This window comes from Vicia villosa, unplaced genomic scaffold, assembly GCF_029867415.1.
Source record: "Vicia villosa cultivar HV-30 ecotype Madison, WI unplaced genomic scaffold, Vvil1.0 ctg.001067F_1_1, whole genome shotgun sequence".
Classification (NCBI taxonomy): domain Eukaryota; kingdom Viridiplantae; phylum Streptophyta; class Magnoliopsida; order Fabales; family Fabaceae; genus Vicia; species Vicia villosa.
Genome location: NW_026705469.1, coordinates 288860 through 300940, shown reverse-complemented (window position 1 = coordinate 300940; position 12081 = coordinate 288860). Strand labels below are relative to the sequence as shown.

Here is a 12081-nt window from a genome sequence, read left to right as displayed (position 1 = left end):
AAACTGTTAATTGTGATGTTGGAAGGTGATGGTAGACCTCCGGGAGTCAGATGGATGAAATCTCCGAACTTGTTTGATTTTTACAACATTAAACACCACGGGGACGATTAGATGTTGAAAATTATTGTACTGGTAAAAATGTATAGGTGTGAGTGTCCCTGTAAGGGTAGAGAGACTCAAAGACCTTAGTAGGTGTATAATATGTTTTGGAGGTTAGGTCTTGCAAATGTGGTAGGAAGTGATGTACGGTGGTGTTTTGAGATAGTTTGACACATCCACTCACGTGAGGTGAGAGGTCATGTAGGAGATCGACGATGCTTGGTAGCAAACATAGAGTTAGGGTAATCGTGCTTGGAGATTATGATGAGCGTGATGGTCTTTTAGTTGTGAATAATGAATATGACTTAGAGTGTGTCCCCCCCCCCCCCCCTTGGGAGAAGATATATTTATAGAGGATTTATGGCCTACGATTACCTTGGAAATGATCATCACCCAATCGGTCAATAGTAGACCGCTGAATCCCTATTTTCAAGGGAGATGTGAGTCAGTTAATTATCTTGACTACTTCACAGCCCGATAAATGCAGTGTCCCACGTTATCCAAATGGGGCGATGGGAAAACCATATGAGAGTTGATATCTCCTTTTGGGGCATAACACTAGGCGAGTCCCTCAAGTATGAAACCTTCGGAAGAAGATGAAGTGTTTAAATTATGGCTTATAGGATTATCCCGAGATACAGTTATTGCAAATTATCAAATTATCAAAGGTGAAAAAAAATTTGATGGAAAAATACTTTCATTCAAACAACAGAAACAAACACATGGACATGGTACAAATTATGTTAGGATCTACTCCCAACATACCTAGTTGCACCAACTATCAAGTGATCTTCAGAATTAAGAAAACGCTTCATAAACCTAAATGAAACAGAATTAACAATAAACAACAAACTAGTATAATCCTCAACTAGAAAAACAATATATGCTAAAACCAAGTGGGCCCTATATGCAGTCCACCACATAAAGTGAGTCGGTCAATAGAGTAGAATTCTCCCACTTGAAGAGCTTCACAAGTTCCAAACCTCATCTAACACCAAGCGCTTCAGCCACCAGCATAGAGACATAGATTCATTCCTTTTTGCATGCACTGAAACAAACTCCCCCTTCTGCATTCTTCACCACGCACCCCAACACGCAAAACCTTTATTAAAGCACCCAATGTCAATATTTCATCCCTGCAAACAACCTTATAGTGCAAGTCTAGTGCTACAACTCTCTCTTGTTAAGGTTGGTGCATTGAACTCCCAACAAATTTGGACCTTCACACCATATCTTTACAAAAATGAACAATTCATGTTATTTAAAATTCATGGGACTATTGGTCAAAAAAAAAATTTTCAGGAGACTTTAAACTAGTTTAACAACACAATTAAAAAAAATTTAGTTCAAAATATATAAATTATTGATAAGTCTGTAGAGATCAAATAAAAAACTACTTGTACTTAAGACAACTATTTAAAATTACATATATCTATGAAATCTTCACATTAATCAAATTTGATTTTTTTTAATGAAATTAGAAGAATACCTTTGGAAACATGTTTTTTTTTGCGACCTCTACCTCTAGAACTTTCTCCAATGCTTTTTCTTTTTGGAATTGTATCATCACCCGAAGAGACACCTTTTTTTTAGAAAATTTCTTTAGCCACCTCCCTATGGGGGTCACCCCAGCGAAAAACCCAAAATACCCCTGATTCGGAAATGAATTTCCGAAGCGCTTTTTTTTTTTTTTAAAAATTGCATAATACGGAAGTGCATCTCCGAAAACACCTCATGGGGGCTGTCTTCGGAGATGAACTTCCGAAAACACCTCATGGGGGGGGGGGTGAATTCGGAAGTTCATTTCCGAATTATGCAAAAACTGTGTTTTTTTTATGTTTTAGATAAAACAGTCTCGCATTTTAATTAAACGTAAACGCCAAATAAAATAAGCAATAGATAAACTGAAAATACTAATATGATAAATCCGATGAAAATAATATATACAAACCGAAAAATAATAATAATACTGTGCGAAAGATACAATTCGAAATCAAAAAATAAATAAACCCGACCACTATTGGGTGTGCCTAACCCTCTCACCCTGGGCCCTCCTCTGCCGCCTGTACCCCGCCGCACGGCCCGCATCAGTGACGATCATCTCCATCACGGCGACTGCATCTGGACCGCCCTGATGAACGACACCTCGATCCAACGTGTCCCGCCTAAGGGGTGTAGTTACCGTGCATAGAGAAAAATCTATGCACCATGCATAGATCATTATGGACCCTTGAATCAAATTTTAGACATCAATTATTATTACTCAATATTCAATACTCACTACTCAATACTCGATACTCAATACTCAATACTGTAGTTTCAATGACTTATGTAGGCTTATGCACGGTGCATAAGGAAATTCTTATGCATATTAGCCAAAGCCCCGCCCAAGCATCTCTATCCGCTGGCAGATCGGCAGGAGATCAATGGCGTGGTCATCCTCGGCCTGCTGGTTCTCCAGGATCTCCTCATGTGCTGGCCTAGGAGCGCCGGGAGCGTCAGGTCTCAACAGAGGATGGGACACCCGGTAGAACCATGTGACGTACCCCTCCTCACTGTGCCAGTCCTGTGTGACCCGAGTGAGACGGTACTTCTGTGGTACCACATGCTGCAACCACTCCGCCCATATGGCAGTGAGCTGCACTCGGGTCACTCTGTCGGGAGCAGCCTCAAAGGGTGACCTGGGTATCCGCTGCACGAATCCGAACTGACGCATGCACCGCTCAGGGAGATACCGAACCATGATGGTAGTCTCGCATGCCAACCATCCAGAATATAAAGCAATGCCGTCAAAGGGGACAATCTGAGCGTAGTCGGCAAACGGCCTCCAAGTGACGTCGTCGTGCATCGTGCGGTCCAAGTACAAACGGTATGGTCCCACCGCATCGTTCCCCCTCTGGAGAGCGTATCTGGCGGCCCTAGGCATGGCGTCAACATACGCAGGATCGATGTGGAAGCCGTGGATGCGGGAGAAGTAGGAGATGATCCAGCTCTGAAACACAAACACGATAATGTATTAAACATAAATACGAAACATAAATAAATAAATAAATAAATAAATACGAAACATAAATAAATAGATAAATATGAAACATAAATAAATAAATAAATACGATAATGTGTTAAAATAAAACGTACCGTAAGTAGTGTGCAGGATCCAACCAACTGTCTCGTCCTCCAGTTGGAGGCCTCATCAAGCTTCTAGTAGAGGTATGCCAGAGTAGCTGCCCCCCATTTCCACTGGTGAACGGTATCCAGGTCCATGAAGTAGCGGAGGTAGGTCACGTCGACGTACCTTGCACTCTTGTCCACAAAGCATGCAGCGCCTACCACATGCATGTACCAGCACCGAAGAGCGCAGCCGCGGTGATACTGTGTGAATAACTCGTCACCCGCCTGCTGGGCATCGGCAGCCGCGTTCAGGTGGTGCTCAAAATAAGTGCTCAGTGTGGTGAACCGGACATGAGGCCCAGATGTCGTGACGCTATTTACAAACACAAATAACTACATTTTGGCACTTATCAAACTCTCCCCAAGTTGAATTTGTTTGTCCTCAAACAAGGCCTAACACTCAAATCGCAAAAGTAAAAATTCAAAGAATCAAGAATCAACAAGATTTGGAAAAATGAAACAATTGTACGGTTCAAACAAACACGTATGAACAAAGTAAATACTTACCACAATCCTACAACGACAACATGAAAATGAAACGAATCCTAAGTATAAAATTCATACAAAATATTCTAAAACAAAACAAGCTCAATCACGAATCACGCATAGAAAAAATTCATCGGTAGATGAAAAACATCGAAAGGTGAGGACTTTGACACACAATCAACAATATTGCAAACAATAGACAAAATTATGCACTCATCCAAAAATAGTATTGAAATTGTATCATCACCCGAAGAGACACCTTTTTTTTAGAAAATTTCTTTAGCCACCTCCCTATGGGGGTCACCCCCAGCGAAAAACCCAAAATACCCCTGCTTCGGAATTGAACTTCCGAAGCGCTTTTTTTTTTAAAAAAATTGCATAATTCGGAAGTGCATCTCCGAAAACACCTCATGGGGGGTGTCTTCAGAGACGAACTTCCGAAAACACCTAATGGGGGGTGAATTCGGAAGTTCATTTCCGAGTTATGCAAAACCTGTTTTTTTTTATGTTTTAGATAAAACAGTCTCGCATTTTAATTAAACGTAAACGCCAAATAAAATAAGCAATAGATAAACTGAAAATACTCATATGATAAATCCGATGAAAATAATATATACAAACCGAAAATAATAATAATACTGTGCGAAAGATACAATCCGAAATCAAAAAATAAATAAGCCCGACCACTACTGGGTGTGCCTAACCCTCTCACCCTGGGCCCTCCTCTGCCGCCTGTACCCCGCCGCACGGCCCGCATCAGTGACGATCATCTCCATCACGGCGACTGCATCTGGACCGCCCTGATGAACGACACCTCGATCCAACGCGTCCCGCCCAAGGGGTGCAGTTACCGTGCATAGAGAAAAATCTATGCACCATGCATAGATCATTATGGACCCTTGAATCAAATTTTAGACATCAATTATTATTACTCAATATTCAATACTCACTACTCAATACTCGATACTCAATACTCAATACTGTAGTTTCAATGACTTATGTAGGCTTATGCACGGTGCATAAGGAAATCCTTATGCATATTAGCCAAAACCCCGCCCAAGCATCTCTATCCGCTGGCAGATCGGCAGGAGATCAATGGCGTGGTCATCCTCGGCCTGCTGGTTCTCCAGGATCTCCTCATGTGCTGGCCTAGGAGCGCCGGGAACGTCAGGTCTCAGTAGAGGATGGGACACCCGGTAGAACCATGTGACGTACCCCTCCTCACTGTGCCAGTCCTGTGTGACCCGAGTGAGACGGTACTCCTGCGGTACCACATGCTGCAGCCACTCCGCCCATATGGCAGTGAGCTGCACACGGGTCACTCTGTCGGGAGCAGCCTCAAAGGGTGACCTGGGTATCCGCTGCATGAATCCGAACTGACGCATGCACCGCTCGGGGAGATACCGAACCATGATGGTAGTCTCGCATGCCAACCATCCAGAATATAAAGCAATGCCGTCAAAGGGGACAATCTGAGCGTAGTCGGCGAATGGCCTCCAAGTGACGTCGTCGTGCATCGTGCGGTCCAAGTACAAACGGTATGGTCCCACCGCATCGTTCCCCCTCTAGAGAGCGTATCTGGCGGCCCTGGGCATGGCGTCAACGTACGCAGGATCGATGTGGAAGCCGTGGATGCGGGAGAAGTAGGAGATGATCCAGCTCTGAAACACAAACACGATAATGTATTAAACATAAATACGAAACATAAATAAATAAATAAATAAATAAATATGAAACATAAATAAATAAATAAATATGAAACATAAATAAATAAATACGATAATGTGTTAAAATAAAACGTACCGTAAGTAGTATGCAGGATCCAACCAACTGTCTCGTCCTCCAGTTGGAGGCCTCATTCAGCTTCTGGTAGAGGTATGCCAGAGTAGCTACCCCCCAGTTCCACTGGTGAACGGTATCCAGGTCCATGAAGTAGCAGAGGTAGGTCACGTCGACGTACCTTGCACTCTTGTCCACAAAGCATGCAACACCTACCACATGCATGTACTAGCACCGAAGAGCGCAGCTGCGGTGATACTGTGTGAATAACTCGTCACCCGCCTGCTGGGCATCGGCAGCCGCGTTCAGGTGGTGCTCAAAATAGGTGCTCAGTGTGGTGAACCGGACACGAGGCCCAGATGTCGTGACGCACTCAAAGTGAGCAACCTCGTGCTCCATGCCCAAATAGAGCGTCATCCACTCAATGGCCTCGACCCTCTGGATCCTGGAGTGGTGAAACAGCGGCCCCCTGATCGGCAGATGGAGAAGACACTGCACGTCATGCAAGGTGATCGTCATCTCCCCAACTGGCAGGTGGAAAGAGGACATCTCCTTGTGCCGGCGCTCCACAAATGCCCCCTACATGCCGGTGCTGATGGTGGTGTACCCCGTCATGCAGAGCCCTGAACCTCGCACATGGTCGTTAAACCACTCAGCTGGTGGTTTAAACAGACTTAAAATCTTTCGGGCGTGGTTCACCATTTTCAGCGGCTCTCTCTCCTGTTACAAAAAAAAAACAAATAAGCGACATATATTAAATAAGCGACATATATTAAATAAGCGACAAAAAAAAGTTAAATTATAAAAAATGGTGACAATTAAACGGTTAAATTATAAAAAATACCTCTCCCTCTCAGATACGCCGAGCGACGTGATCGTGGTAGTGAAGAAGATACCCGAGCCAGCCGACTCCTAGATCCAGATGAAGAGGTACCCTCTCCCACGTCCTCGGGTACTCGCACACAGCGTCCCCGACCCTGCCCCCATCCCTGTGTCGACGCCAGCTGCACCGCCGCCCGCTCGCGTCTAGCTGACGCAGTCTGGGTCTCCCTACCCTGGGCCCTTCTCTGCAACCTCCAATGGCAGACCCAAAAAACCTACACCAAAACTATTTTTATGCCTACTAAACATCCTAATATCAGTACTAACCTATCTTAATGTGATTTTTTCAGTTTCTAAATACCCTAATAGAGTTTATTCAAATAGATCTAAAACTTGAAAAAACAATGATAAACTTACCAATTAGTGTTTGATGATGAGTTTGGTTGAGATTGGAAGAAGACTTGGGCAATATCTTTGATCTTACACTTGCTTTTTGCAGAAAATTTGAAGAGGGGTTGTTTTTGATTTGAATTAGGGTAAAATGTTTGGGGGAGGGGGAGTGTTTTGATAAATCTGCAAAACGCGCAGTATTTCGGAAGTTCATTTCCGAAATGCTGTTTTCGGAAATGAACTTCCGAAATAAGACAATTTTTTCAAAAAAAAAGGCGCTTTCGGAGATGCATCTCCGAAACCACCTTTTTTCTTGCATTTCGGAAGTTCATTTCCGAAGTCAGGGGTAGTATGGAGTTTTCACCAGAGGTGGACTAGAAGGTAGGGAGGTTGGCAAAGAAATTTTCTTTTTTTATATAATCTATTAAGACAAAAATTAAGAAAAACTATTAATAAATATAAATGTAAGATGTTAATCAAATATCAATTCAAAAATATATCAACTACCTAACTAAGAATATAACATGCCTATTAACTCCCTTAATTACCCTTTTGTTAATTTTAATTTACACTAAAATATGCCCATTTTAGTAATTTGCTAAATCAAACTTCACTTACACCAATCATATATCACCATTAATCTATGTGGCACCCTTTTGTCAATTTTCCTATTGATTATTTCATAACATCAAATTAACCATTGTGTAATAATAATATTGTTTGATTTAGGGTTTTACATGGTAGACAAACAGCTTACACAATTTCAAAATACATTTCAATTCATATTTCCGTCTCATTCTCTCTTCCGTTTTTTCTCTCTCACTCTTCACGTTCAAATTCTCCTCCCCTTTCTCTCTTCCCTCTGCGGCTTACTATCTTCTTCTCCATTAAAACCTTCATTCAGCTCATCAAACCCTAAATCTGTCGCCGTCCCCTTTCTTCCTCGTCTTCGTTTCTCCTTCCTCTGCTACTCTCAAAATGAATGTTTTCCCTTTTCTTTCACGCCTTCTTCTTCTTATGTTCCTAACAAATTTTGTTCATAACAGATTTGTTGTGTTCTTTGGTTTTTGTAGTGTATCGGCGAAATAAATGGCGGAGGAGGGGTGGTAACACAATGATGGAATTTTTTAGATGAGGGTTACACGATGGTAGCTTTCTCAGAGTATTAGTGTTTTTCTTGATTTTTGTGGTGAACTTTCATGTAAATTTTTTGCAAGCAACACAATAAACATTGATTCTCCTGTGTAAGTTTTTCTTGATTTTCTGTTTTTTCTTCTTATTTAATTTTTTTAGGGTTTTTATTTTTCCCTTTTATTTTATTCCTTGCTGAAACTTGTTTGAACAGACCCTATATATTTATGTAATTATTTAATGGGTTATGTTTGTGATGATATGAATTTTATGTTTTTTATTTTATTTTAATAGGAGCAAACTCTATTTGTTTTAGTGTTCATTATTCTTTCATATTCATCTTATCCTGGATTGAATCAACTAAATCCATCCTTCCTTCTTTTAGTTTCCTTTTGAATGTTTAGTCTTACCCCTGCATTTTTGAATATTTAATTTGAATTTGAATGTTGAAGCAAGTACCGTTTTGAATGAAGATTTAGTTTGAAGTTTGTCTCACTTTGAATCAGGGCTATAATGAAATGGTTTGTATGTACTATTATCTAGGAGAAGTTATTGTCCTACTTCTGTTATGAACCTTATATCATGATGATCTACTGATATCCAATCCAAAAAGTGAAAAGGAAGTAAGAATTGTAAAGAAGGCATGTGTAAGTTAATGTTAACCTGTTTCACCGTAGCTTGTATTTTGTAGACTGCTTTACCATTACACATATGATTCATTGGAGAGCAGCCTCAAGTACTGAAGATAGAGCTTCCTTATGAGACAAATCACTTATCATCAGTTAAATTGGATTCTGCAGGACATGCACACATTAAAAAACAGAGGTACAATTGAAGTTTGTTTAATGGTTTGTTAGTTCTACTACACGGAGGTTTCTATAGCCTATAAAACTTAGGTTTCTATGCAAAAAAATTAAAACAACAAAGGTATATATTTTTTCCAAAAGTAGGACTGATATTTTGAGGTCAATGTTACTAAATTATATGCAAAAATTTATTAGATAGGAGTATCTAATTGTTATTGTCATTTGTGTTTGCTCTCTCAATGCTTTGTTATTAATCATATTAATTGTTGTACTTTATTGTTGAAAATTTTACTCATGAAGCTTCAAGATGAGATGGTGGTGTTGGCAAAACAACTCAAAGAGAGTAGTGAAAAAAAAGTGATTTTGTAAGTGGTGAAGTTAGTGATTTTGCAACTTATCCATTCAAATGCTAAAGATAGTTACGATGGTGCTATCCTTTGAATTTGAATTTGAATTTTAAATTAAAATTTTTTTCTCTGTAACTATTAAATTTCAATTTTAAAATTTATCTAACTAATTTCAATATTGTAAAATGAGATCACAATATGATTCCTTTAACTTTGTTTGAAGAGCACATGGATCTAAAATGAGGTTTGTGGCAACATTGTATTTCGTGTTCTGATTTCTCTTCTAAAATGAAAATGTTGGTATACATTTGATTTAACATGGTTCTGAGATTTTAACCGATGTTCTGAAATTTTTTACTTAAATTCTGAATTTTGTTTGTTTGTTATCTTTAGGAAAATTGGAGAGAACATTTGTTTTGCAAATTGGAGCCAATATGTGCATGACTTAATGATACTACTGAACCTCAAGTTTGTTTAAAAATATTATTTGCATTTCATTTACATAAATCCTCCAGTTGAATCAGTACCTACTTGAGCGTACCTAGCAAAATTCTGCACAAAAGCTGCTTTTCAACCCTACCTTCAAAGGTACAATTGTTTCCTCTTTGCCTTTTTTTTTTTGGCTTTATACCACCGGTTTAGTCCGGTTCGGGGGCGAGTTCTGGCATCAAGTGGTTCCATCCCCCTCCCGATTGTAGTTGTGGGGGATCGAACCGTGGTTCTCCCTACCAAGTCCAGCGCCAATCACCACTGGACCAACTAACAATTGGTTCCTCTTTGCCTTTTGCTGCTGTATATATACCTTAAACCACTACACTAATCCTTGAACCGCGCGCCTGTTACATCACTATCAAAAAGCAGAAAACAAGTACTTTCTTAACCAATATAACTTGCAAAACTTGTACCTTTCTATTGTGCAATCTTTTTATCAACCAATTGGGTATATCTTGTAGACTATGTCTATCACGCTGATGTACCATTTCTCTGCAATTGGTTGTTCTTAGTTCCAGCTAAACTATTTTTTACTTTGGTCTGTTTGGCACATGGTTGAATTAAAATTGTGATTAAATAAGTGTGACAACTTTCACTTTACAAGATTTATATGTTAAATTTTAATAATAACTTATAAAAAACATATTTAATATTTTAAATTTGACTTTTCATTCTTTTGCTTCGAACACAACAAGACAACATTGACATGGCTCAAGAAAGTCGAACTTATACCTGCATATTGATGTTTTGATTTTGCAGATTCAGTTCACCATTACTAAAAAGTGATGAAGCATCTTTTCATGATTTGTCTTTAAACATTTTTAAACAAATACTCCTAGGTTTTTGTTCATTATGTTCTTTTACTGCCAATCTTTATCCAATCCTCATCATTTTACTAATAGTATACAAATTATTAGCAATTGAAAATCTACTTTAACTATCATGCTACAGGGATTATAACAGGCCAATACAGCAGTGGGTGATAAAGGTTCTACTTATAGACATATCAGATTTATCTTCTCTATATTAATTGTTGGAAATTAATTTTATTATTCCAAATGTTTAGAACAAATGATACTGCAGGATTCCTGTTGCAATCTATAATTTAATTTTTAGTTAATACCTTGCTTACTATTATATTTGCAATAAATACCGATTGATGGTTTGAAAAGTTTCAATAAATGCGGGTGGAATATTCTTAAATATATAATTATATTTAGACTACATTGACTGATATTAAATATATCTACCATTGATTGATATTCAATGTTTATAAAGTTGCTTCAGTCCATTGTATTAGGTTTCCCATGAATTTATAACAGTCAGCATTTAATCTTTTATTAACAATGTGGTGTGATTGGAATTAGTTGAAGCATTACAAAACAGATTGGAACATAAACCTAGCTATCTTAATTTTATAATACTCCCAATTTTTTTTATACAGCCTTCATATAATATTTCACTTTCAAGGATGATGTTTTACTTAAACAATTGTAAGTATATTTCTAAGAACCATTAAGATTTATGTGCTCATATACACTCATATTTATTGTTATTTTAACATCAATCTTCTTTAATAATTCTCACACTTGTATGCAACAAACTAATTGTTTTACTATGACCATTCAAATAATTGATCAAATAGCTTTTTAATCCCAAATGCACTATCTATTTATTAAATTCTTGGAGTCATTTGAAGTCAATTTTTTATCATTGTTGTTCTATTTTCTTTTGGTATTTTTATACCACAGCTCTCTAAAACAAATTTACTAAATATTGATTTCATATCTATTTTATTTTTGTAAATCTTAATTCAATATTCTTCATTTTAAGTGTTTAAGGTTTTAAATTTCGTTTGCACTATATTATTCACATTAAGATATGAATTACCCGTGCAGACGCACGGGTCTTATACTAGTTAGTAAGTAAGAAAGAAAAACCTTGGAACTTCTTAGGTTTTGATTCCATTTTGGCTCGAGTAATAGCAATGGAAAATAAAAGTGGTTTGGATTGTGTCATCACAAATTTACAAATATCACCAATTTGTAAATTATATTTTTGTGAAAAATTCTTCCAACCATTTTGAAAAACCATTCCTTTGGCATTAGCATCAAACCTGAACCCCACTTCCATAGTCATGTCCTCCCCAACTTTCAAGATTGCAATTTCTTCCGTCTCTTTCAAATATTTACTTGAAAACACGTTCGGTATCCTCTGTTTCAATTCATGAACCATACCTTATTATTGATTAAAATATATAAATTAAAGTCAAAATTATATGATATTTTAGATAGCATGCATATCATACTATAATAATTGACATAAGTTGGTGTCAATGTAACTTCAAAATAAGGATTCTCCTTATTAACTATCCCATCATTAATATTTGCTATGTTTGAACATTTTTTGGCCTTCTTAATCACACCTTTGTTTCTACCTACAAAATTTAAAAAAATATCATTATTTACAAGTTACTTTGTAACATATTAAGAGTTTTGTTTGTGATTTTGTTTACACAATCAATTTATAGTTAAAAAATAAATTTAATTATAAATAAA

General features: G+C 37.9%; 2 long non-coding RNA genes across 2 annotated transcripts; one reads left to right on the top strand and one right to left on the bottom strand.

The window, feature by feature from the left end:
- Positions 1-1253: 1253 nt before the first annotated feature.
- LOC131633065 (uncharacterized) lies at positions 1254-11751 on the bottom strand. Its single transcript, XR_009293216.1, has 3 exons — positions 11464-11751; positions 1589-1681; positions 1254-1332 (listed from the first exon to the last, which is right to left on the bottom strand). It is a non-coding gene; the product is annotated as an uncharacterized LOC131633065 (long non-coding RNA).
- On the top strand, positions 7495-10676 carry LOC131633064 (uncharacterized). The gene is made up of 5 exons (XR_009293215.1): positions 7495-7991; positions 8570-8703; positions 8985-9049; positions 9425-9619; positions 10475-10676. It is a non-coding gene; the product is annotated as an uncharacterized LOC131633064 (long non-coding RNA).
- Positions 11752-12081: the final 330 nt, after the last annotated feature.